Source organism: Lissotriton helveticus, chromosome 6 (genome assembly GCF_964261635.1).
Source record: "Lissotriton helveticus chromosome 6, aLisHel1.1, whole genome shotgun sequence".
Classification (NCBI taxonomy): domain Eukaryota; kingdom Metazoa; phylum Chordata; class Amphibia; order Caudata; family Salamandridae; genus Lissotriton; species Lissotriton helveticus.
The window spans coordinates 1,748,679,125-1,748,702,210 of record NC_136067.1 but is presented as its reverse complement, the minus strand read 5'-3'; positions in this window follow the sequence as shown (position 1 = coordinate 1,748,702,210).

Genomic DNA, 23,086 nt, shown 5'->3' with positions numbered 1-23,086 from the left:
CATGAAATGCCCAATTCAAATAAATTCTGGCCTAAATATTTTGCCAGTGGTACATGAATTATTCATTGATTCAAATAGCTAGACTACATTTGGGAAGCACAATTGAGTATTCTCTGTTGTTTCTGGGGGCTGGCACAAAGGAAAGAGTGTTGACGTTTTGACACAAACAAACAACAAAGCATTTATAAAGTGCAATGGTTCCACCATCTCGGCGTGTCCCTGCGCTGGGTGAGTTGACTGTAGACAGAGCTATTCCTTACGCCACTATCTGCTGCACTAGAACAGGTGAGTTTTCAGCAACCTTCTAAAATTCCGTTCAGAGCCCTCCAGCCTGAGATTCAGAGGGAGCCTATTCCAATGCTGCGCGGCCCGGAATCTAAATGAGCGACCACCCATCCTGGCTTTCTTGACCTTGGGAATGACCACCATTCCGGTTCCGACGGACCGTAATGATCTTTGGGGCACATATCTGGTGACCAAGTCACTTAAGTAGTCCGGGCTAGCGTTGTTAAGAATGTGATGGCAGGTACAGAGAGACTTAAAAATAATCCTTTGTCTGACGGGTAGCCAGTGCAGGGAGGTAAGGGCTTTCTTAGAAGCCGCCCTCCTAGGTTGATTCAGCACAAGCCGCGCCGCCGAGTTTTGCAGAACCTGTAATCGATTAAGACTATGTTCAGAATAGAATATTGGCGTAATCGAGGCGCGACGTTACAAGCGCATGACCCATGGTCTTGCAAGCCTCTAACGGGAGCAAGTCCATGGTCTTACGCAGGGACTTTAGCACTCCGAAACATTTGACGGCCACCTTACCTATGTGTCCTTCATAGGAAAGTGCTGGGTCCACCCATACCCCCAGATGTTTGGCCTCTTTACAAGGAATGGGGGTGGGACCAAGACTCGACGGCCACCACTCCGCCGACCAGCTGTTGCTACTTCCCCCTACCACCAAAACCTCAGTTTTACTACCGTTCAATTTGAGGCAGTGCTCATTCATCCAAATGGCAAGATCCTGCATACAGATTTTAAAGTTGGATGCAGCACACTCCGGAGCTTGAGATAGGGAGACCAGCAGCTGGGTGTCGTCTGCATAAGAGACGACCCCAACTCCATGCCCCTGCACTATCTCTGCTAAAGGGGCCATATATAGATTAAATAGCGTGGGGCTCAGGGCAGAGCCCTGAGGCACCCATTGCTGAAAATCCATATCTCTAGAATGATACATGCCCAGCCTAACCTGGTAGCTCCGCCCTGTTAGAAAGGACTTTATCCATTTGAGGGCAGATCCCGATACGCCACCTTTGCTGAGACACTGTAGCAAGGTGGAGTGTGCTACAGTGTCAAAGGCTGCGCTCAGGTCTAACATGATTAAAGCCATGGTATGCCCGGCATTTGCTCCCTTCCTGATAGTTTAAGTGACCTGTAAAAGAGCGGTTTCCGCAGAGTATCCTACGCGGAATCCCGATTGGACAGGATGCAAGAGGCTACATTTTTCCAGATATGCCATTATTGACCCCAAGGTATATCGTAGGCCAATCAACACCTTACACGGGGTCTTCCTCAGGATTGTGGTGAGGGGAGGGCACCAAAAGGAGTCAACAATGAGGGCTCCGATGTAAGAAAACCCGGCACACTGGCTCCAAAATGTGCAGAGCGACACCAACACACTAAATGCTGAAGCGTCCGGCGTGTCCAGGAACTGCATGGAAAGTACAACAAACTGGCTTAGAAATAACTTTCTCCAATTTAATAGAGACAAAACAGAAGTCGTATATTGTACTATGAGCAAAGAAGCCCGTCCCCTTCCTGTCGAGTTCCGGATTACCCCCGTAGATACTCAGCTAACTCCAGCTAAAATAGTATGTAATCTAGGGGTGTTGATGGATAACAACCTTCAACTGGACTCACAAATAAACAAAACTGTTGGCACCTGCTTCTCATTAATTAGAGCACTACGTAAAATTCTTCCATTACTGCCAGTCCCTGCCAGAACACAAGTAATAAGGAGCGTTATTCTGAGCAGGCTGGATTATTGTAACTCCCTGTATCCTGGAGCTCCAAATTCCCTGGTACTAAAGTTGCAGAGAATACAAATAATACCAGCAAAATTAGCTCTAAACCTGCAGTGCAGGACCTCTACATCTCTGGCCCTAAGAGATCTTGACTGGCTGCTGATTTGGCAGAGGGTACTTTTTAAATCTCTCTGCATTGTTTTTAAGGCTGTACATGGTCTGGGTCCCAGACCACCGAGGAAAATTTACATGGTATATCCCCCAAGAAACCTTCACTCATCGAAAGCAAATTTGGTTAACACCACAAAGTTTAAATGCACAAGGATGGGTGGGAGAGCCTTCAGTTCAGTGGCCTCACGAATGTGGAATGAACTTCCATCTGGCATTAGGCAAAGTGAGAACTTAATGCAAATCAGGAAGACGCTGAAGACTTGGCTGTTCCCGAGGTTGAAATAACTCATTAATTCAGTGTCACCAACCAACTCAGATGTCGTATTCTGTTTCCTTCCCGCACTTAGGTGTTATAGATCCCATCTTGTGGGTGGATGATTACCCCTGTTACATGTACTTTCTCAGTGCCAGGATACCCGCTGGGTGGCAGTGCGCTATTCAAGTTCAGTTTACATTACATTACATACGTGACTGGTCGGGTATGAGTCTTTGAGGGGTATACAGCCTAAAACAATAAAACAAAGCAGTTTGTAAAGTGTGGAGTGGTCCTGGTGAAGCAATCTCACTATCAGATCTCTCAAGAAGGACAGAAATAACCTTAGGGGAAAATTATTGATCAGCCGTCGGTAGGCCACCAACATTGTGACTCCAATCATCATCACAAATACATTTAGCGAAACAAACAAACACCCAGTCTCACACTGCTTGCCACCACATGAATCATCTCTTCTCAAGTCTCAACACACATGATGATGACATATCTTTTGCAATAAGTTCACATCACAACAAACAACAACTCAGCATCCAATGCATGCCATCATTAATCTGTTCTTCAGGAGTGCTCACCGTGATCGATTGGTGGCACATTGTAGAATGCAGATCCTCCATTTGTTCACTGTAAATTGAATTATAATAATGTCACATGTGGGGCAGTCCCTTTAGGTTAGGAATGGATAGATAGTCAGGGTCCAGGGTTGGAGGCATACACACACTTGTTTGTATTCTCCATCCAATGTCTGGCTTGAAGGAAATGGCTTTAGGGCGAGACAGGACTTCTTCACTGCACACAGTTGCAACTCCAATCTGGCAATAAAATGTGCTTAAGAGTAAGACGTGGGGATAGATTTGTCAACGAGACACAGCCAAATAATAAAATAAACAATGTTCCTTAACTTTACCTTTTTTTGTGGGGAGGTGGCGTCAAAGAAAGAAAGAAACTAGAAATCCTAGTAGTCAGGGAAGTAGAGCTCATCCTCAAACTCTGTTGGTTTGCCCAGAATTAGATCATCTAACACACTACTTCCATGACCTGAGTCTCTGTCATTTTCCTTCTGTGGTACTTCAGGTATGGTGTAATCTGATGGTATAAAGTGCTGATTCATTTTGATCATGGTTAATCTCTCCATGTTTTGGGATGAGAGACTGGCCCTTCTCACTGTCAGAATTGCACCAGCGGCACTGAAAGCACGCTAAGCAGAGACACTGGGTATGGGGCCAAATAGTTTATCACCAGCCTGCTGATCACTGTCTATTGGCGCCTTTTCCCATAACAATACAACAATGAGTTTTGATCAATGTGGTCCCCTGTTGAGTCACCCAGATAGGCTTGGACCATCCGCTCACTGGTCATGGGTGCTCTGCCTTGCTTGGCCTCTTTTGCCCTTGCCTCAGCACTGGATTTAAGCCCTTCCAGTAGAAACCATTCATTTGCTGATTTTGGGGTTGGTGCTCCTGTTCATTTTGTTGATGTTGTTCTTGCTGTTGGTGGCTTTGGCTGCTGTGATCAAATTGCACTACTCTCAGGCTCTGAACTTGAAGGCTGCCTTGCTGTAATTGTGCCTTAGAGGAGCGGGCCTCTAATTTCTAGCTGACTGGCTTGCACAGCTATCCATGTTTTGTAGTTGGCAACATCCCCATCTGAAAACCGAATGAAAGTGGCCAGTAATGGTTTGTATCGTGGTTCAAGATTGTGGCACAAATATAGTGATTTAATGACACAATGTCTCTTTGCACCCTTGCATTGCAGATAAGCTAAGGATTAAGCTCTTCACCAACTCATATGCTTCTTTTTGTTTTCCTCCACACCTGTCTAGGTGTGGAGGAACCTCCTTTAGACATTCCTGTAGTATGTGCAACAATGGGATAGCTTGGCCCATGGTACTGTCCTCCTTGCTGACTTCACATGTGAACACCTAGAAAGGAAGCAGCATCTCTGTCAGGCATTTAACTAGGCGTCATTGGTCCATCTCAATGATCATGCCTTTCACAGTTGCATCCCCGTTTTACATGACATATTCATTGATTGATCTGTGATGCTCAAACGGATATTCAAGTATATAATAAGTTAAGTTCCAACGTGTTTGAACCTCATGTTTGAGTGCTTTAACTGAAATGCGTGCAGATTATTTTGCAGGTGGACAGTAAGTTGCTGACTCAGTCTTCTTTTTTGAGAAAGTCTTGAACAATGATGTTAATACAGTGTGCCAAACACAGGACCCTTAAAAAGCCACCATCGGCCATGGCCTTAACTATATTACTGTAATTGTCCATGGCAACAAAACCAATGTTAAGCCCTCTTGGTTGCAGCCATTCAAAAACCTTAGTGTTAAAGTCTTCCAAAATGTATGAAGCAGTATGGGACTTCTCCATGGCTAACATGACTACTGTTGTATGCTTAGGAGCGCCATTAGAAATGTCATCTGTGTCAACAACTGCAGATATCTTTTCTCTAACCCCCACAAAAGATAACAGTGTGCAGTGATGCACATGTAATCAGTGGCTTGGCAACAGCTCCACATGCCTGTTGTCAGGTGGAAAGTGTGAACAGAACAGCTGCACAGCTTGTCCAAGCAATTCCAGAACGTCATGATGTAGCGCTGAAACAAAAACTGTGGCGAAATAGGACCGGCTAGGAACCTTCCATTTCAGGCAGATGGCTGCCACAAATTCAAGAAACCCACCCCTTCCACAAAAGTAAAAGGGAGGAGGTCCAGGGCTAACATTTTAGCCAGTTTCACATTGCACAAATGTGCCTTTGGGTGATTGCATTTGTACTGCCCCTCTGGCCTAAACATGCAGAGAATGGTAGCTTGGATTTTTTATTTTGGTGCCACTGATGCAGGTGACTTCTTGAGAGCAGATATTATAGGCTAAAAGCGTGTTTTGGTGTTGCAGTCACTGTACTCTCTCACCTTGGTGTCTCGACCTGATTCTTGTGCCATTGTGATGTTGCTAATGATGATACCACTGCACTGCTAGGGACAGGTCTGCTTTGTGTACCGGAGAAATTGTCTTCCTCTTCTTCACCTTCCACCATGATTGAATCTGATTCTCTGCTCAGCCTTTCACCCATTCACCAACAACACTTACAGATTTGTGGCTGCTAAGATGCGCCTCCAACTGGATCAAATGGGGTTTTCTCAGATGGTTGTTTGGCCCTGGTACCATAGTTTGTTCCAAGCTTACCTTGCCTAACACTTGCTCCACAAAGGGAGCATATAGAAATGTCCACCCCCTTCTTGCTAACCAAAAAGAAGTCCCAAACTGGGGAGGTCAACTTTCTGATGCTGCTGGTGCCACTTGCAATGTTGGATGAACTGGTACGTGGACGCGACGTTTGGCTCTCTGCAGTATCTACTTCTACTGAGGTAGTTGTGGATGTAAGTTACTGCTGCGACTTTGTAAATTTGGCAGCTGGCAGTGGTGTTGGGGGAATCTGTGGTGCCACATCCTTCACAGCAATTTGGGATGGGGTAATGTTGGTCTCCACTTGGGCAGGGCTAACGTCCAAGATGACAGGCTCATCATCATCCTCCTCTTCTACATCTACCTCCATAACCCTAGGGCATTCAGGAACCTTCCTTTTCCCTAGCCTTGTCTTGTGGCGTGTCTCACTCTAAGACTGAGACGGGATCCAAGTTGTGTCTAGATCATCAGAACAGGAGCTTGCAGATGAAGTTGTTTGACTACCCGTCTTTTTCTTTCACGGGATCTGGAAGACAAAGGATATTCTGAAAGAGTGACTTGCTCTTCTTCTTCAGCATGAAACTCGATCTCCTGAACTGCCCTTATTTAGGGAGGAAGTACTATTGGAGGTTGCGGTTGTTGTTGTCCACTTATCTGAGTTTCCTGCATTGATTGAGTGCTACTTTGTGATAACGATGAGTTTATTTTAACGTCAATCCTCATTGGCGTTGTTGTAAGTAGACTGGCTGCTTCTGAGACAGATATGGGCTTGGGCCTAGGTTGGTGGGGTGGGTCCGCTGAGGAATGCGTGCTGCTCCCAGCTTGCTCCCCGGACACCGCTACTGCAGCCTCAAATTTGGGTTTCCCAAAAAAGGTCTTGGGCAACATACCAGCGGTGGTCTTCTGCTTCACACTGGCAACTTTCTTGGTACTTGTACCTTTCTTTGGGGCCATCTTGAAGCGGTCATTTAGCTCTCTGGCATAACACAGAGCGTACGCCTTCCCCCTCCTGCTCTGAAGCCACCGAGATCATCTGCAGCATACCCCAGGGCTCATCCCTCAGCCCAACACTGTTCAACATCTACATGGTACCGCTCACCCACGTCACACGACTGCACGACCTCTGTGAGAAGTTAGCCTGGTATATGATGTCCAATAGTTCTAGTGGGCACCTTCCACCAGTCTAATCGACCCCTATTGATGGTGGTTGTAAAGTCAACCTTATACAAAGCTATCCTAGTGGTAGCATGAACCAGCAGTCTTCAGGCTAAGACTTCAGTAGGCGAGTTAAGCAAGTTGTTTTACCATATATAATCCCTTGAATACCAAATGAAAGGACACCACACAAGGTATAGATCAAATATATATGTATTTAATCGAAACACAACCCCTTTGCACTCTTTATGAGGTCAGAGGTAAAAATACAATACAAGTCACACAGTTAATATACAATCATTTGCACAGTATACGTTATGCCCTAGGGCCTCACAAACCATATACTAAGAAAGTGGTATAAGTACCACGTGAGAGTTAGAAAGCTGGCCCAGGGCCTGTGGAATCGCTGGGGCTACACTAAACAACCAAAGGTTAGGAAGGATAGGTATTGCTGCTTAGCGCTCGCGCTGCTGCTAGCGCTACCTCATTTTTAAACTCACCTTTTATGCTATTTGCTTTCTTATTTAATTTCGTTTTTCCCCCTGTTTTTAGCGGGGTCAGGCTGGGCTTAAGATCTCTCCCTCCCTCACACCGCATTTAAAGGAAAGCGCATCGCCGTTTTCGGCGAGTCCGGGTCCTGGGGTTTGCCCTGCTTGGGGGCCATCTTAGGTTGGGATCACTACTACAACTACGGGCGCCATTTTGGAACGCCCTTGTGACCGAGCTGAGCCTGGAGTGCCTATTTAAGGCGATTACTCCTTCACCTCTGCCCTGATAGGTATTGCTGCTTAGCGCTCGCGCTGCTGCTAGCGCTACCTCATTTTTAAACTCACCTTTTATGCTATTTGCTTTCTTATTTAATTTCGTTTTTCCCCCTGTTTTTAGCGGGGTCAGGCTGGGCTTAAGATCTCTCCCTCCCTCACACCGCATTTAAAGGAAAGCGCATCGCCGTTTTCGGCGAGTCCGGGTCCTGTGGTTTGCCCTGCTTGGGGGCCATCTTAGGTTGGGATCACTACTACAACTACGGGCGCCATTTTGGAACGCCCTTGTGACCGAGCTGAGCCTGGAGTGCCTATTTAAAGCTCTTCTCTACCGCGCAGCGGGACGCGCAGATGGGTCGCCCTCGCTTAGCCGGAGTCGTGCCTGAGTCCTGCCCATCTGCGCCCGTCCGCGCTGAGGACGGGCTGCAGGACGGGCTGTCCACTGCCATCGTGACCTCAGGTACGTTAACTCAGGGCAGTCGCGTGTATTATTCATCTGCGGCACTCTATTTACTGCGACCTTCTGCTTCCTCTCATTGCGCTACCTGCACTCTGCCGTGCCATAACTTCTTATGCCCCGGCTGCGGCTTTACTACTGGCAAAATGCAGCTCTCTAAAACCCAACAGTATACTAAGCACTGTAGGGGGAAACGGAAGCCTACGAAGGGTGGTACTTCCCCTCCCGCCCCGCTCCATTTATGGAGCCTAAACTGTAGATCGCTCCCTAAGAATAATCTAAACATCCATGATTTCATAATCGAGGAATCTCCTGATGTTTTATTCTTGACCGAGACCTGGATTCATGCCAGCTCAGGTCCGGATATCGCTGCTGCGATTCCTTCTAATTATGTTATGCTTCATCAGGATAGACCCTCAGGTAAAGGGGGTGGAATTGCTATCATCTTTAAATCCACATACCAATGCAAACTGGAGGCACTACATCTCCCAGGTAGTGAAGCTGCATTGTTTAAACTCACGATTAATCCCCGTTTGACACTTTCGGGTCTGTTAATCTATCGGCCCCCGGGGAATGCTGCTTCTTGGATTCCCTTACTTGTTGATTGTCTATCAGCAATACTCCTGAAATCAAATAATTTCACCATACTTGGTGATTTAAATATTCATTTAGACGATGTTAATAATCCCCTTACAAAATCTCTTCTTTCTGATTTAGAGGTTTTTAATCTCACACTTTGTAATACTGGAGCTACTCATATTGCCGGTCACCTTTTGGACCCAGTTATTTCCACTCTTCCATTTGAGTGCTCTCATCTGGCACGTCCGCTGGTGTGGTCCGATCATTATGCCGTACACTTTGTGTTACCGCCCGGTCTTTATATAACCAATGTTTATGTAGAGGAAACAAAACCCTCTTATCGATGGGACAAAATCGATATAGCCACTTTTAATCTGCATCTGACGAAGACTATTCCGTCTCTCAATAATATTGAGCAGAATTTGAATGCCCCTATTATTAGGTGGCTAACAGATGCAGTATCTGTGCATGCCCCCCGTTCGGGCAGTAAATTTCGATCTTTGCGTCCCCCAGCACCTTGGTACTCGGATGAGTTAAAAATCCAACGTGCTAAATGTAAAGCCTTGGAGAGGAAGTGGAGGAGATTCTATTGCATTCCCTCTAAACTGATTTACAAGGATGAGCTAAAAGCCTATCATGCCAACTGTAAACGGGCCAAGGCAGTTTACATTACCTCTACTATTACTTCAGTGCAAAATTGTCCTCGGACTCTTTTTGCTACTGTTAATAAACTCACAGGTGCTGACACTGTTCCTGTGTTGCCAGCTCTGGATGGTAAACATTGTAATGCTATTGCGGACTTTTTTATATCGAAGGTTCAGGACATTCACCAATCCTTAATTTCCCTTCCGCCCCCTACTGATCCCTTCCTATCTGGCTCTTGCTGTAATGTCTCTGTCCCTCCTACTGAGTTTCTGCACAACTGGAAATTATTTGATGATGTTTCCTTCCTGTCGTGCCTAAAAAGCATTAAGTCAGGATCTCCTCGGGACCCTGTCCCTATGAGGATACTGAAACAACTTGACCTTGAACCACGTAGATTCCTAATGAGGTTACTTAACATCTCTCTTAGTGAATCTCGGGTGGAACAGGAATGGAAACACGCCATGGTCGTTCCCCTACAGAAGAAATCTGGTATGGACATTACTAACCTGGCCAATTTTAGGCCTATATCCCTGCTGCCAGCTTGTTCTAAGATACTAGAACGCCATGTCAACTTTCAGCTAAACGAATTTGTTGAAAATACGGGATATCTCCATCCATCCCAATCAGGCTTTCGCGCCAATTATTCCACAGAATCCGCACTCCTGGGGGTGACTGAGCGACTCCGACACGGTATTGATAGTGGTGAGACCTTTGCGCTTATACTATTGGATTTAAGCGCGGCTTTTGATACCGTGTCGCATTCCATTCTTCTAGAGTCCCTTCACTCCCTTGGTGTTGCAGGATCTGCGCTTGCCTGGGTGGCTTCATTTCTTAATGAGCGCACCTTTCAGGTATTTTCAACCAAAGCTGAATCGGCGATCTGCTCATCTGCTTATGGCGTTCCGCAGGGGTCTATATTGAGCCCTTTATTGTTCAATATTTACATCAGACCCCTTGCCACGATAGTAGAGGACGCCGGTCTGTCTATTTACTCCTATGCAGATGATACGCAGATCGTGTTCTCCCTGTCTGACAGTAGGTCTCAGGACACCTCTGCCCTTAAAATCGGCCTTTCTCGGGTTGCAGCCTGGATGCAGGCCAACCTGCTAAAACTCAATGGTGAAAAGACCGAGGTTATCGTACTTGGCAAACATAAAGATCTGTGGGGTTCTAGACATTGGCCTAGTGCCATGGGTCCACTGCCTACCCCCGTGCCAGTTGTTCGTAACCTCGGCTTTCTAATCGACGAGAAACTCTCGATGCGTCAACAGGCAACTAAGGTCGCTGCAATCTGCTTTAACACTCTACGCTGGTTGCAGAAGATCCTATGGATGCTGCCTGAGTCTACTCATCGAACTGTTGTCCAGGCTCTTGTAATGTCCCGTATCGACTACGGCAATGTGCTCTATCTGGGAGCTGATAGAGCTACAATGAATATACTCCAGGTTGTGCAGAACTCAGCTGCCCGCCTTCTGTGCAATGTCCCACGCAGAATGTCTGCAACACAAGCCCTATGTGACCTTCATTGGTTAAAAATTGCTGACCGTGTAGCTTTTAAAACTTTGTGCCTTATGTTCAAAATCCGTCAGGGTTCTGCTCCCACATACTTGCACAATCTTGTCCGGCCATACCAGCCAAATCGTTCCCTTAGGTCATCAAATCAAGCCAATTTTGTAATTCCTAGAATTCGCTTGACAAAAATGGGAGGCCGCTCTTTTGCCCATTTGGGGCCGAAGATGTGGAATGCTCTTCCGCTGACGCTTAAAACGGAAACTAATCTTCTAGCCTTTCGCAAAAAGCTAAAAACTTTTCTGTTTTAGTTGGTCAAATGTTCTCTGCTTCTCCTGTTTTCAGCAATTACCTATCTTTCTTCTTTAGGCTGTCCCTGGCGCCGGGAAACCCTCTACGGGTAGCTGAGCGCAATACAAATTCAATAAAATAAATAAATAAAATAAGTAGGAGGCCCACAGGTGACGTGTGCAGTGTTTAAACACAGACGCTGGTTACCATTGACTTTCTATGGGAAACAAAGAAGTTACAAATATACGATTTAAGGACACTTCCGGATGGACTAGGATGGAACCCTTTTAAACTACGACACTTCGAGAGTCAAGACCCACGGGAGCACTGGAGTACTCATGTTACCTCACCCAGGGAAGCCGGGTGCATAGGTGTCTTTTCGTGTCGGGTTTCGTTGTCATTTTCTATGAAGAGCTGCAAAGAAGTGCTGCAGGCGACCAGAGGGAAAGTATCCAGGTGGATCCAAGGGAGGATCGGTGATGTGAAGAACCTGAAAGCAGAGGGGACAGAGTCTGGGTCACTAACCAGTGACCAGGAAGGTACCAGGAAGGAACCAGGGGATGTCGGGTGCTTGCAGGTGAAGAAGCTGAGTTTGTCTCTTCAGCCATGAGGTCCAGGAGGCATCAAAAATGACCAGGCACTGGATTCAAGCTGTCCCACAATGGATCTAGATGACTGCGGTATTGGTATTCAGATTGGACCCAACAAGCCTTGGCAACCAGAACCCACGCAGGATGTCAAGATTGTCTCTGTTGCAGATCAGCAAAGTATGTGGCACTTCTCCTTTTCAGAGAAGCTGGAGCAAGCCTGGAGCAACCAGAAAAGCAAAGTAAATTTAAGATGGTATCTTCGGGGGACTCACTAGCTAATGGGAAAGGAACCAGTAAGACACACCAAGCTCAAATGCAAAGGCGGGGCCCATGGGACACTTGCGGAGCGTGGGAGCCTGGGCTTCGGTGCAAATGGTGCTCGGGGCTGAGGCTTTTAGTACCCCAATGCACAACTTACTGAGTATTCAGAAAAGGAGTGCAGATATCAAAATAAAGTATGTCTAAGATGTCCAGTCCCACGTCTCTAGTGTCTGCCACGGGTCTCAGCTTTGCTATGGATGTGGATCAGGGTCAGAGAAGTCTGGAAGTCCAGTTTTTGAGTCATAGAGTCTTCGGGTTCCGACGGAAGCCTTGAAACTGCAGACTGGCAAAGTTGCTTTTGGTGCCTGTTTGCACAGGGTGGTCACTCCTTGACCAGTCAGTCCAGTCAGAATGGAATGTCGAAGGTCCAAGATATGTCTTTCAAAGATTCGTCCAGGATAATCTAAAGACCGAGGGACATAGCTCCTATACTCATACTAAGAAAGGGGGCTGGATTACCTGACTAGGTCCCTCCTATGCGTGGACCTGAGAAGGGGGTGGTTACACCCCTTTCCCTTTGTCCAGTTTCACGCCAGAGCTGGGTCTGGAGTGCCCCAGCAACTGGTTTGAACCGGGCTATGCATGGAGCACATTGTGTGCCTCAGGCAGTGTCTAGATGCATTCACTGAATGCAGCCCTCCCTGCCCCAATAGACAAAACCCCTCCCTGGACAGGAAACCTATTGTCCAAGCCTCCGCTGCCGGTGTTTTGTCCAGCAATACGAGGTCAGACTCGTGTCTGTGGCAGCAGCATCCATTTTGTGATGCTGAGGCTGTTTAACTTTAATCAGGTAAAAAAGTAACTTAGATGTCTTTTCCCTCTAGAAGGGTGGAATGCTACCCCCGCCAACAGAATTGGCGGGGGGGGGGGGGTAGTTTTCCAAAGTGTTTGACACCTTACACGACATGTTTTGTTAAAGCCAAAGCAAAGTTAGCATTAACCGAGAGGATTATAATGCACTTAAGAGTGTATGGTATCAATTCCCTGAGAGAGGACTTTCAGTCCCTGAAGCAAGAACTGGCCGGGGAACAGCGCGAACTTCGCCATGATGTAGACAGCCTAGGGGAGAGAGTAGCGACAATGGAGGAGGCGGACCAGACGCGGAGCGAGGAGGTGGGACACCTACAACAAGAAGTCATCCGTCTCCGAGAACAACAAGTGGACCTCCAAGCTCATGCGGAAGACCTCGAGAACCGCTCCCGGAGGAACAACATCCGCGTCCGGGGAGTGCTGTCAAAAGCAGAGGGGAACAGCATGACCGAATATCTGCAGGGGCTGTTCAGAGACATTATAGGCGAACCTGCAGACTTTGAAATCCGCATCGACAGGGCACACAGAGTTGGCCTGGCGAGGCGTGCGCCTGCCCCCCCCACCGGACATCTTAGCTTTTTTACCTGACTTCCCCCTAAAGGAAAGGATCCTGAAGGAGGCCCGGTTGAAACAGCCGCTCCACTTTAGGGGCCACCCGGTGGTCTTATACCAGGACCTCTCTGCCACCACCCTAAAAAAACGGAAGGCTTTCCAGGTGGCCGCGATGTTCCTACGGGACAACGAGGTTTCCTACTCTTGGGGCCACCCCTTCCGGCTCGTCTTTAAATGGAAGGGAGCCCTGCACCAACTCCGCTCCCTTAGGGACACATGCATGCTATTGGGGCTCGACCAAGAAGATCACGAGCACGAGGACAGCACTTCCCTGTGACGCTCCCAAGATGGGCCCAAGCAGCAATCTAGAGGCAAATGGCAACGAGTGGGACGCCAACGCTCTCCCATGGCGGTACCCAAACCGGACCCGGCCACTATGGCTTGAGAACAAGTGGCGGCTGTACAAGAGGTGGTCAAGGACACTACAGCCGTGCATTGAAGCAGCACTGACAGGGGATTGCATTCATCGCTCTATGCCCACTTGGGCAGGGGGACGGGTCGGGGGGCCATCAAGGGTCGCCTCTGCCACACTACCCTCACAGGACCTTCCCAGGGACCTGAACTGATTGCTAGGCCGGGGACTATGGTTTGCCTTCTTGGATTTTCTGTTGGGGTCAGGGCGGGGGGGGAGCTGGAGGGGGGTTTGTTGGGTGGGGGAGGAGGGGGTCCAGGGACCGGGGGACACAGTTGGAGAGGGCAGGTGTCTCGGGGAGAGGGAGAGGGGGGCAGTGGTGGTAGCAAGGGGTCCGAGCCGCAAGGGTACGAAGCAAGCTGAGGGGGTACCACTCATTAGATGATGACACTCACACTAGGGACTTGGAATGGTTTTTTTTTTATTTATTTTTTGTTTTTTTTTGAAGGAATGAATTTATTTATTTATTTTTTTTATTTATTTTTTATTTTTGAAGACCTTTATTGTAGGTACAGAGGTAAAACACAGCTTATGTGCCTACAACCCAACGTGTCAGGCCGGCAGCAATAGTGCATAGATCGAGCATAAGGCCGGACCTTGGGCATAGTGCCAGTTACTTACACAGCATGTCGCCTACAACCCACTTGGGCCGGCCGCGATAACTGTTATAGAAAGCTGTAGAATAAAGCGTATTACTGCAAGCAACCTATCCGTCAATATCAATTCGTACTTTCTTGAGGTCTAATTTTAACTTTTTGTTGGACTTTAAACATTAACAACAACTCGTAACAATACCCAGGAGGTCAGTCCCATTCCCTAGTGAGTTCCCCGTCGGGGGTATGCGGTAGTCAGGTTCACCGGACTCCAAGTCCGGCGTGATGTGGCTCTGAGCAGTATAGTGGGAGTGCGTGTGGTTGCATACCTTGGTGAACGGTCAGTCATGTGCTTCCCACTGGGGGAGGGGGCGCGGGGGGGGGCTATGCGTATAGTCTGTGCCTGTCTCCTGCCATGGGGGCGATGTTCCACCCTAAATGCCAAGACATGTGAATGCGCGGGGGAGGTCAGGAGGGGGGGGGGGGGGAAGAGGAGGGAGGGTGAGGGAGGGGGGGAGGAGGGAGGAGATTTGCCGGGCCAAATCACTCCGCTAGTGGTCCATAGCTCCGACATTCGTGCGCCCCAGGAATGGACTGAGGACTACCCCATACATCTCCCCCGTTGGCTCTAGGAATCGCGCGTAGAGGAGCATTGCAGGCAACAAATCCCAGCTAGGTGCCCTCTAGCAGGCGGGTGGTGGGAGTGCTGAGTCTCGTCCTCACAACTGAGGGGAATCGTCGTGCAATCCGCCAGACTGCCCAACGTGCCCAGTTTCCCCCTGGTCCTCAGCACTCGCTTCAGCAGTAGACTGGGCGCGGAGTAGGTAGGCGGCGAGCGGGCCCCATAGGTCCTTGGGTCTCGATTTATGTGGCAGCAGGTCGGCATAACTGTGTAGCTGGTCTTGCCAGGTTGACATTGTCGCCAGCCATAGTTTGAATTTGGGGGCACGACCCCGGCCCCATCTGCACGCCACATGGCGCTTCGCAAGTAGGAAGCCCATTGCGGTGAATTTCCGGAATCTGTTATTTGCTGCAGCGGGTAGCCCCAGCAATGCAACCTTGGGACAGGTGTCTAATTCTATCTCTATCATTGTGGACATGGCCTCGGTCACCTGCGTCCAGTACAGTGCGACCTCTGGGCATGACCACGCTAAGTGCATAAAGTCAGCTCCCGCTTGTCTACATCTGGCGCATCGATCATCCTCTCGAAGACCAAATCGGTAGAGCTTGGCGGGGGTATAATAGAGGCGGTGGAGAAATTTATAGTGGATCAATCTAAGGCGAGCATTTCCCGTCACCGATACCATATGGGAGCAGCTGTCTTCCCATTGTTCGTCTGTAAGGGGAGGATCTAGGTCCGCGGCCCAGTCTCTTCTGGCCCGTAGGTCTGGGGGAGCGGAGGAAGCATACGTGTGCTTGTAGAGCGTAGAAACAACGTGTTTCGGGGTGTCCTGTTGTAGCAGTGCATGCAGGGGCGCAAAGGTTTCTGGCTCGTCCGGGAACTCCAGTGTGACAGATTTGATATTCTGTCGGAGTCGCGTGTATAGGAATGAGTCCATAATAGAAGGCGTTTGTTCCCCGAAAAATTGAGCCTGTGTACGGAACTGGCTGTTTACGTATAAATCTCCCCACTTGCAAAGGGCCAGTCTGGAGAGCAGTTTACGGCCTATTTCCTCTCGGGCAATACTCACTCTAGGGTCATGTGCCAGAATCATTCTGGGGGAATACATAAGGGTCACCCCCATACGCTCCGCAATCCTGCGCCATGCCCGCACTGTACAGTCAACCGTGGATGGGTCTCTATCCGTGACACTAACCTCCTTATAAAGGTACCCCGACGGTTTTTCTGGTCTCATATATCCGTCTTCCACAGCGAGGTGCGCCATGAAGGGCGGGGGGTGAAGCCAGTAGGACGCGAAATGGCCCTGTGCGCAATCGTAGTATAATCGGAAGTTCGGTACTTCAAACCCGCCTTGGTGGTAAGGTAACATTAGCGTCGCCAGTTTTAGCCGAGCTTGTTTCCCCCCCCATATAAGTCTGGAGAGCTGGGACTCCAGCGCCTTAAAGAAATGCGGGCCTGGACTATAGGGAATATTGGTGAATAGGTAAAGCAGCTTAGGAAGAATGACCATTTTGATCATGGATACTCGCCCTGCCATGGACAACGGCAGATGAATCCATTTCGTTATGCTGTCCGCTAATTTATCTAGGACCGTTCCGTAGTTCGCCCTGATCAGTGCATCCCGGTTCCTAGTCACGATGACCCCCAGGTATTTTATCTCATCTTGCGCCCATTCGAGCGGGAAGTCAAGGGGGAACTGGGGAGTGCTGTCAGTGAGGGGAAACAAGGCTGATTTGGACCAATTGATTTGTACCCCCGCTATCGCTCCAAACTTGGTAATTTCGCGCAGTAGGGGATTGAGGTTATCTCGCGGTTTATGTACGTATAAGGTCATATCATCCGCGTATAAGGAGATGAGCAGCTGTCGTTCCGGGTAAATCAGGGACCTATGGTTATGATGCTGGCGAAGTTTGGCCGCCAGGGGTTCGATTGCTATCGCAAATAATACTGGAGATAATGGGCAACCCTGTCGGGTTCCTCTGTGTATCTCGAAGGGTGCAGAGTGGGACCCGTTTAGGAGTATCGAAGCTCGTGGTTTGGTGTACAGTAGTTTGATCCAATCCAAAAAGCTGAATGGAGTACCCATCCGTTCCAGTAACTCCAAGAGGTAGTCCCATTCCAGGGAATCGAATGCTTTGGTAGAATCTAAAAATATTGCTGCTGCTTCACAGTTGGGATCTATATCTTGCATGACCGCCTGTAGGGTACGGAGATTGTGCGAAGTCGCACGATTCGGGACAAACCCCGCCTGATCTGGGAGGACCAGCCGTTCCATAAGAAGATTCAGGCGAGTCGCGAGTACTTTAGCCAGTATTTTAACGTCAGTATTTAAAAGCGACAGGGGCCGATAGGAGTCACATAGCTCCGGGGGTTTACCTGGCTTAAGCAGTGATGCTATCAGTGCCTCTCTCATACTGTCGGGCAGTGCTCCTTCCTCGAGAGCTGAGTAATATACCTGCTTCAGTATGGGGGCAAGTATGTGGATGTAGGTTTTATAGAAATCTATCGGCAGTCCATCTGATCCTGGAGATTTGCCAGATTTCATGGACATAATGGCGTCCTTTATTTCATCGAGCTCAAGTTCAAGGTGTAAGAATTTCTGTTGCGTCGGGCCCAACCATGCGATAGCCGTATCTGCAAGATAGGTATGGAGCACCAGAGGCTCTCGCCTTTGTGAGGAGTACAGTGCCCTGTAGTGGTTCGTAAGCACCCGGAGCTGTCCAGGTAAGTCCCTCTGAGGCACCTGGTGTTCGTCGCACAGGGAAGTTACATATCCACTATGTCTAGGGGGTTTTACAGCCGTGGCCAGGGCCTTTCCCGGCCTGTCTCCCTCCCCATATATTCGCGCCATGAAGGGTTTGCCTCGGAATTGACATTCTCTTTCCGCCGCTTCCGAATACTCAGTGATCTTTTCCCTGAGCCTAGCCCGTTTCTCATATTCCTCCGTGCCGCCAGCTACATCCCTCTCAAGTGTGCGTATCTCGGACTCCAACTTGCGTAGCTCTCCCCGCAGGGATTTGAGTACACCCCCTCCCTTGGAAATACACCAGCCCCTAACGGTGACTTTGAAAGCCTCCCAAACAGTAGTAAGGCTGCTAACAGAGTTAATATTGCGGTCAAAGAAGTCTTGTATGTCCAGCTCAAGTTCTGACTTAAAGGCTGAGTCTGCAAGGTGCGCGGGGTTGAGGCGCCAGCTTAAATAAGGGGAGACTTCATGGGGGACGCGCAGAGTAAGGAGGACAGGAGAGTGGTCTGAGAAAGTACGGGCCAGGTGCAAGGTGTTAATTACCCTGGGTGTGAGGCCTGCCGTAAGGAAAATGTAGTCTATGCGAGCCCAGGTAGAGTGAACTGCGGAGTAGTGAGTACCTTGGCGCGTGGTGGGGTGCGTATGTCTCCAGGCGTCAACTAAATGGTGATCTTCCAGTATGCCCAGTAGGGAGCGTTGGGTGTTGGTGTAGTGTGACGATTGCGGGTGTGATCTGTCAATAACAGGCTTTACGGCTGTATTGAAGTCCCCCCCAAGTATAACATGAGCTATGCCCAGTGTTTGAATTTTGCCCCACATCGTGAGCAGTGCAGACGGGTCATCTGTGTTCGGGCCATAATAGCATGCAATAATCACTGTGTGAGAGTACAATTTCCCCCAGACCATGCAGTATCTCCCCCCACTGTCCATGTCCGTGCCTGCTGGGGTAAAGCCTACCCCTCTACGCACAAGGATCGTGACCCCTCTAGCATAACTGGAGAAAGACGAAAAGACTCTGCACGAGGCCCATTTGGATGCGAATAGGGGGGTCCCATTTGGCAGTAGGTGAGTCTCCTGTAGAAGAGCTATAGCCACTCCATGTCTGTCCAGGTACCCCAAAATGTGCCTTTTCTTTCTAGGGTTATTTAGCCCTCGCACATTCCATGACAATACCTGGAGCTGTAGCCCAGGTGGCGGATCCGTTACGTCACCCATCCCCGCAATGACATATAAACTGAGCAAGTAGGTGTAGCAACATGCATCGAACAAGTAATTGCAGAATGACAACTTAGGGCATTTCCCAGCCCTCCGCCCTGGGGCCTCCCCCTCCCGGGACTCACCTTCAATAGGCCAAAGACAGTGTAGGGAACTAGCCGACCTCCCAATCCTATCCTCCCCCCAGTAACCCCAACTGACCGGGTCAACAACCACCCCGCAACACTGAAATGTCCGCCTCCCACTAGAGTACCAAGTGGACTGATAATCGTTGAGGCAGTGCTGACGTTCCCCCCTCCCACTCCGGCTTCCCCAACTTGCCGGGCATTCAGAACCCATCCCCCCTCCCACAGTCCAAATAGAGCCAAAATCAACATCAGAACTACAGTAACCCTGACCCCAGAAGGGGGAAAGGTGTTATGGTGATCGCCCATTGGAGGCGTAGTCTAAGAGGCGCCAGACCTGCCCACCACCTCCTTACTTGCACCCACTGGCATCCGGGACAAGGCCCAGACTTCGGCCGTGGGACGGAGGTGGGTGATCCGGCACTTGCCATGTTGTAGATCGGTGACAGATAAAATCTGCAGTGGTACCACACCAGAGAGTGTTGCATCTAGTTCAGCAGAGGGCTGCTACCGGCGGTGGTACCTCGATGAGTACAGGACTATCTTGATTAGTCCTGTTGGGATAATGGAGATTGTGACCTGGACCGTCGCTCCTCCCTCTCCTCTCGGAGTCTTTCCTTCCTTTGCTGCTTGAGAAAGTCTTCCACCTGTTGTGGGTTGGTAAAGAAGTGGTGGGTGCCACGGTGTGTGATCTTTAGCTTCGCCGGATAAAGCATGGCATATGGGATTTCATGGGTTTGTAGTTTCTTTTTAACTGCGGCGAATTTGCGTCTTGCATCTTGTACTGAGGGGGTAAAATCAGGAAAGAAGGACAGCGTTGCGTTGCCATAGGTTACTGTGCCCAGCTCCCTTGCGCGACGAAGAACTGCATCTCTGTCCCTGTAATTCAGGAAGCGGGCGATGATAGGGCGCGGAGGCAGCCCAAGAGGAGGAGGCGCAGCAAGTGAACGATGTGCCCGTTCCACTATTAGATGTGGGGAGAAGGAGTCTTTCCCGAACAGTTCCACCACCAGTTTTTCCATGAAGATCTCCAGTTTGCCAGTGTTCGTTGTTTCTGCAAGGCCCAGGACGCGGATGTTGTTGCGCCTGGACCTCGCTTCTAAATCTTCATTTTTATCCGCAATTACCTTGAGCAGTTTATCCATTTGCGAAACTTGCTTGGTGGTCGACGTCGCCCCGTCCTCCAGCGTAGAGATCCTGTCCTCTGCCTCTTTGATGCGGGTGTCATGCTGTTCCAGTCTCGTCACGACACTATCCATACGGGTGTTAATGGTGTCGATCTTGGCATCAATGGTCGATAGGCTCTGCTTCATGCCAAGTAGGAGCGTCTTCCAATCGTCGTCATGGGGGAACGGCGCGGCGGGGCTCCCCTCCGCATCCGGCGTCCCTTTTGCAGGTTTTTTAGACTCAAACGGAATCTTGGACTGCCTAGCATCGTTGCGCCCCATGTCGCGTCTCGGAGTCCGGGCCGCCGCTAGTGAAGAGGCCGCCAGTATTCCAGGTAGAGGAGATGGGTATATGGTAGGTGCAGGCAGACACTCGCCAGCAGCAGTTCACTGGGGCCTGTTATAGGGGTGACCAGCGCTATGAAGCCTCTCCTCCGTCTATTTTATCTTCCAGAGGAAATCCCCCAGTATAGGGTCAGAAGGCGGTAGGACTGATCGGTCAGAGTTCACTGGACTCCCCTGGAGAGGGGGGTCGTCGCTTCCCAGGCAGGGAGCCGGTTCAGCGTGGTAGAATGGCCTCTGTCACCTCAGGGGCTCAAGGGCTGTACACAGTTGACAGCGACACGAGGGCCTGCGGGGGCTCCGGCTAGGCCAGGAATTTTCGCGCCTCTAATGGTTTTGCAGAGCGGGACCAGGCCAAGCGTAGGAGCGTGTGCCTGGGGGACGCGGGGCTAAGTGCGGTGGGCAAGTCTCCTCCACATTACCGGCCAAGCCGATGCAGGTACCGCAGTCTCAATGGGGGTGTTGCGGTATTTTAGCAGGGTGTGGGCATGAGATTCCCTAGGCCGGGCCGCCCACCAGGAGTTAATGCAGCATAAAGTTTGACTGCTCTCACCCCTTCTATGTCCATACGTTCCGCTGCAGCACCACTCGCCCCCAAGGTCCGGTCCGCCCTCCGTGATAAAAGCAGGTCGTAGCGCGTCAGCCCGCACCTCCTCACCGTCTGTCTGCTCCGCTGCTCCCAGGTGCTAGAAATGGACAGCGCGGCTCCCGGCCGCAAGGAAAGCCGTTGGTCATGTCCTCCGACGGCGTTTCACACCAGGATCGCCTCCGTAGTGTTTTTTCAAGGTCGGTCACTGGGGGGAAGGAGAGGGGGGGACCAAGGCCCAGACTGCAGGTCAATATCCACCGACGCCGTTGGAGAGGCCGCAGATCCCCGGTCTGTCCCAGTCAGCAGACCCGGCTGGCAGTCTCCTACGCAGCGTCACCACCTCCCGCTCTCAGATCGCCGGCGTCTCTCCAGGCAAGCCGCTGCGCAAATCGAGCGAATGTTACACCGTTGTATGCAGGACCCTGCAACGGAGCCAGTTTGGAGGATTTCGGTCCAGTATCACCGATCAGGATGCTGTAGGATAATGAATAATGCCAGGTCGGGCGGGAGCCTCACTCCAGTGCGGCCATCTTGGTTTGGCGCCACCTAGCGCCTCCTCTAGGGACTTGGAATGTTAAAGGGCTGAACTCCCCCCAGAAATGTCAGAAGGTTTGGAAATGTATTATTGACCATCAGCTCGATGTTATGGGCCTGCAAGAGAGCACAAACAGTTCCCACTCATTTACAGGTCGTCCGCATCTACAAAACAAAGGGGATAGGCCTTCATGTCCCGCTCGACTTTACGTTTCCAACCCACGGGAGTCCAAAGTGATAGAGAAGGGCGCTGGGTCATGGTGAAGGGCCTTCTGCGGGGTAGATTATGCACCTTTGTTGTACTGTATGCACCCAACTCCGGGCAGAATGGCTTCCTTCACACTCTACCGGGTAGGGTCCTGGATTTTGCGAAAGGACCGCTGTTTATCCTGGGGGACTTTAACCTGGTCTGGCAGAGGGACATGGACAGCACTCACGCTCAAAGATCTGACATGGGCTCTTTTTCCCCAGAGACGCAACAAAAGGTTTTGGATATGGGCCTTTTTGACGCATGGCGGTTCCTCTACCTCCAATCCAGAGACTACACTTTCTTTTCACACGTTCACCGCTCATACTCCCATCTAGACCACTGTTTTCTGAGTCAAGCACTTCGGGACGACCTTCGCGAGGCCAAAATCTTACCTTTATCAGTGTCAGATCATAGCTTACTCGCGGTGGGCCTCCACTGGGTAGTGAAGAGTAGGTCTGGGCCTCGGTAGTACTTCCCAGCATCCTTGGTCCGGGATAAAGCCTCCTGTAACGCCTTGAGGGGTGCCATAACAGAGTTCCCTGCCCACAATGACATGGGGGATACACGTGAGATGCTTTTAAAACTTGCATCAGAGGGCAATGTATGGCACTGAACGCTGCGCTTAACAAACAGCGAGCTCGCGAAAGGCAACAACTGGAGGAGAAACTCTCAAATTTGGAATTGGAACATAAGAAAAACCCTTCTAGGCGAGCACTACGGCACCTTACAGCCGTCAGGGGTAAGCTGAGGGCGCTTTATAATAATAGAGCAGAATACACTCTGCTTAAATTACGTCGGCTGTCCTACTCTCAGGGTAACAAGGTGGGGAAGCATCTGGCTAGGCAACTTCGGGACAAGAGAGAATGGGAATACATTGGAGGGATTTGGGACGCCCTGGGCGAACTGACACATCAAGACGACACTAAGGCCGAACTTTTCGTCTCCTTCTACCGGGCTCTCTTTCTGGGGACTCGCTAGACGCCGCTGCTCAGAGAGACTACTTGCAAACACTACCGATACCTCAAGTCTCGGCGGAGTGGAACGAGACGCTCACGGCCCCTTTCTCTAGGGATGACGTGATGGCAGCCATCAAGGCCTTAAAGCCCCATAAGGCCCT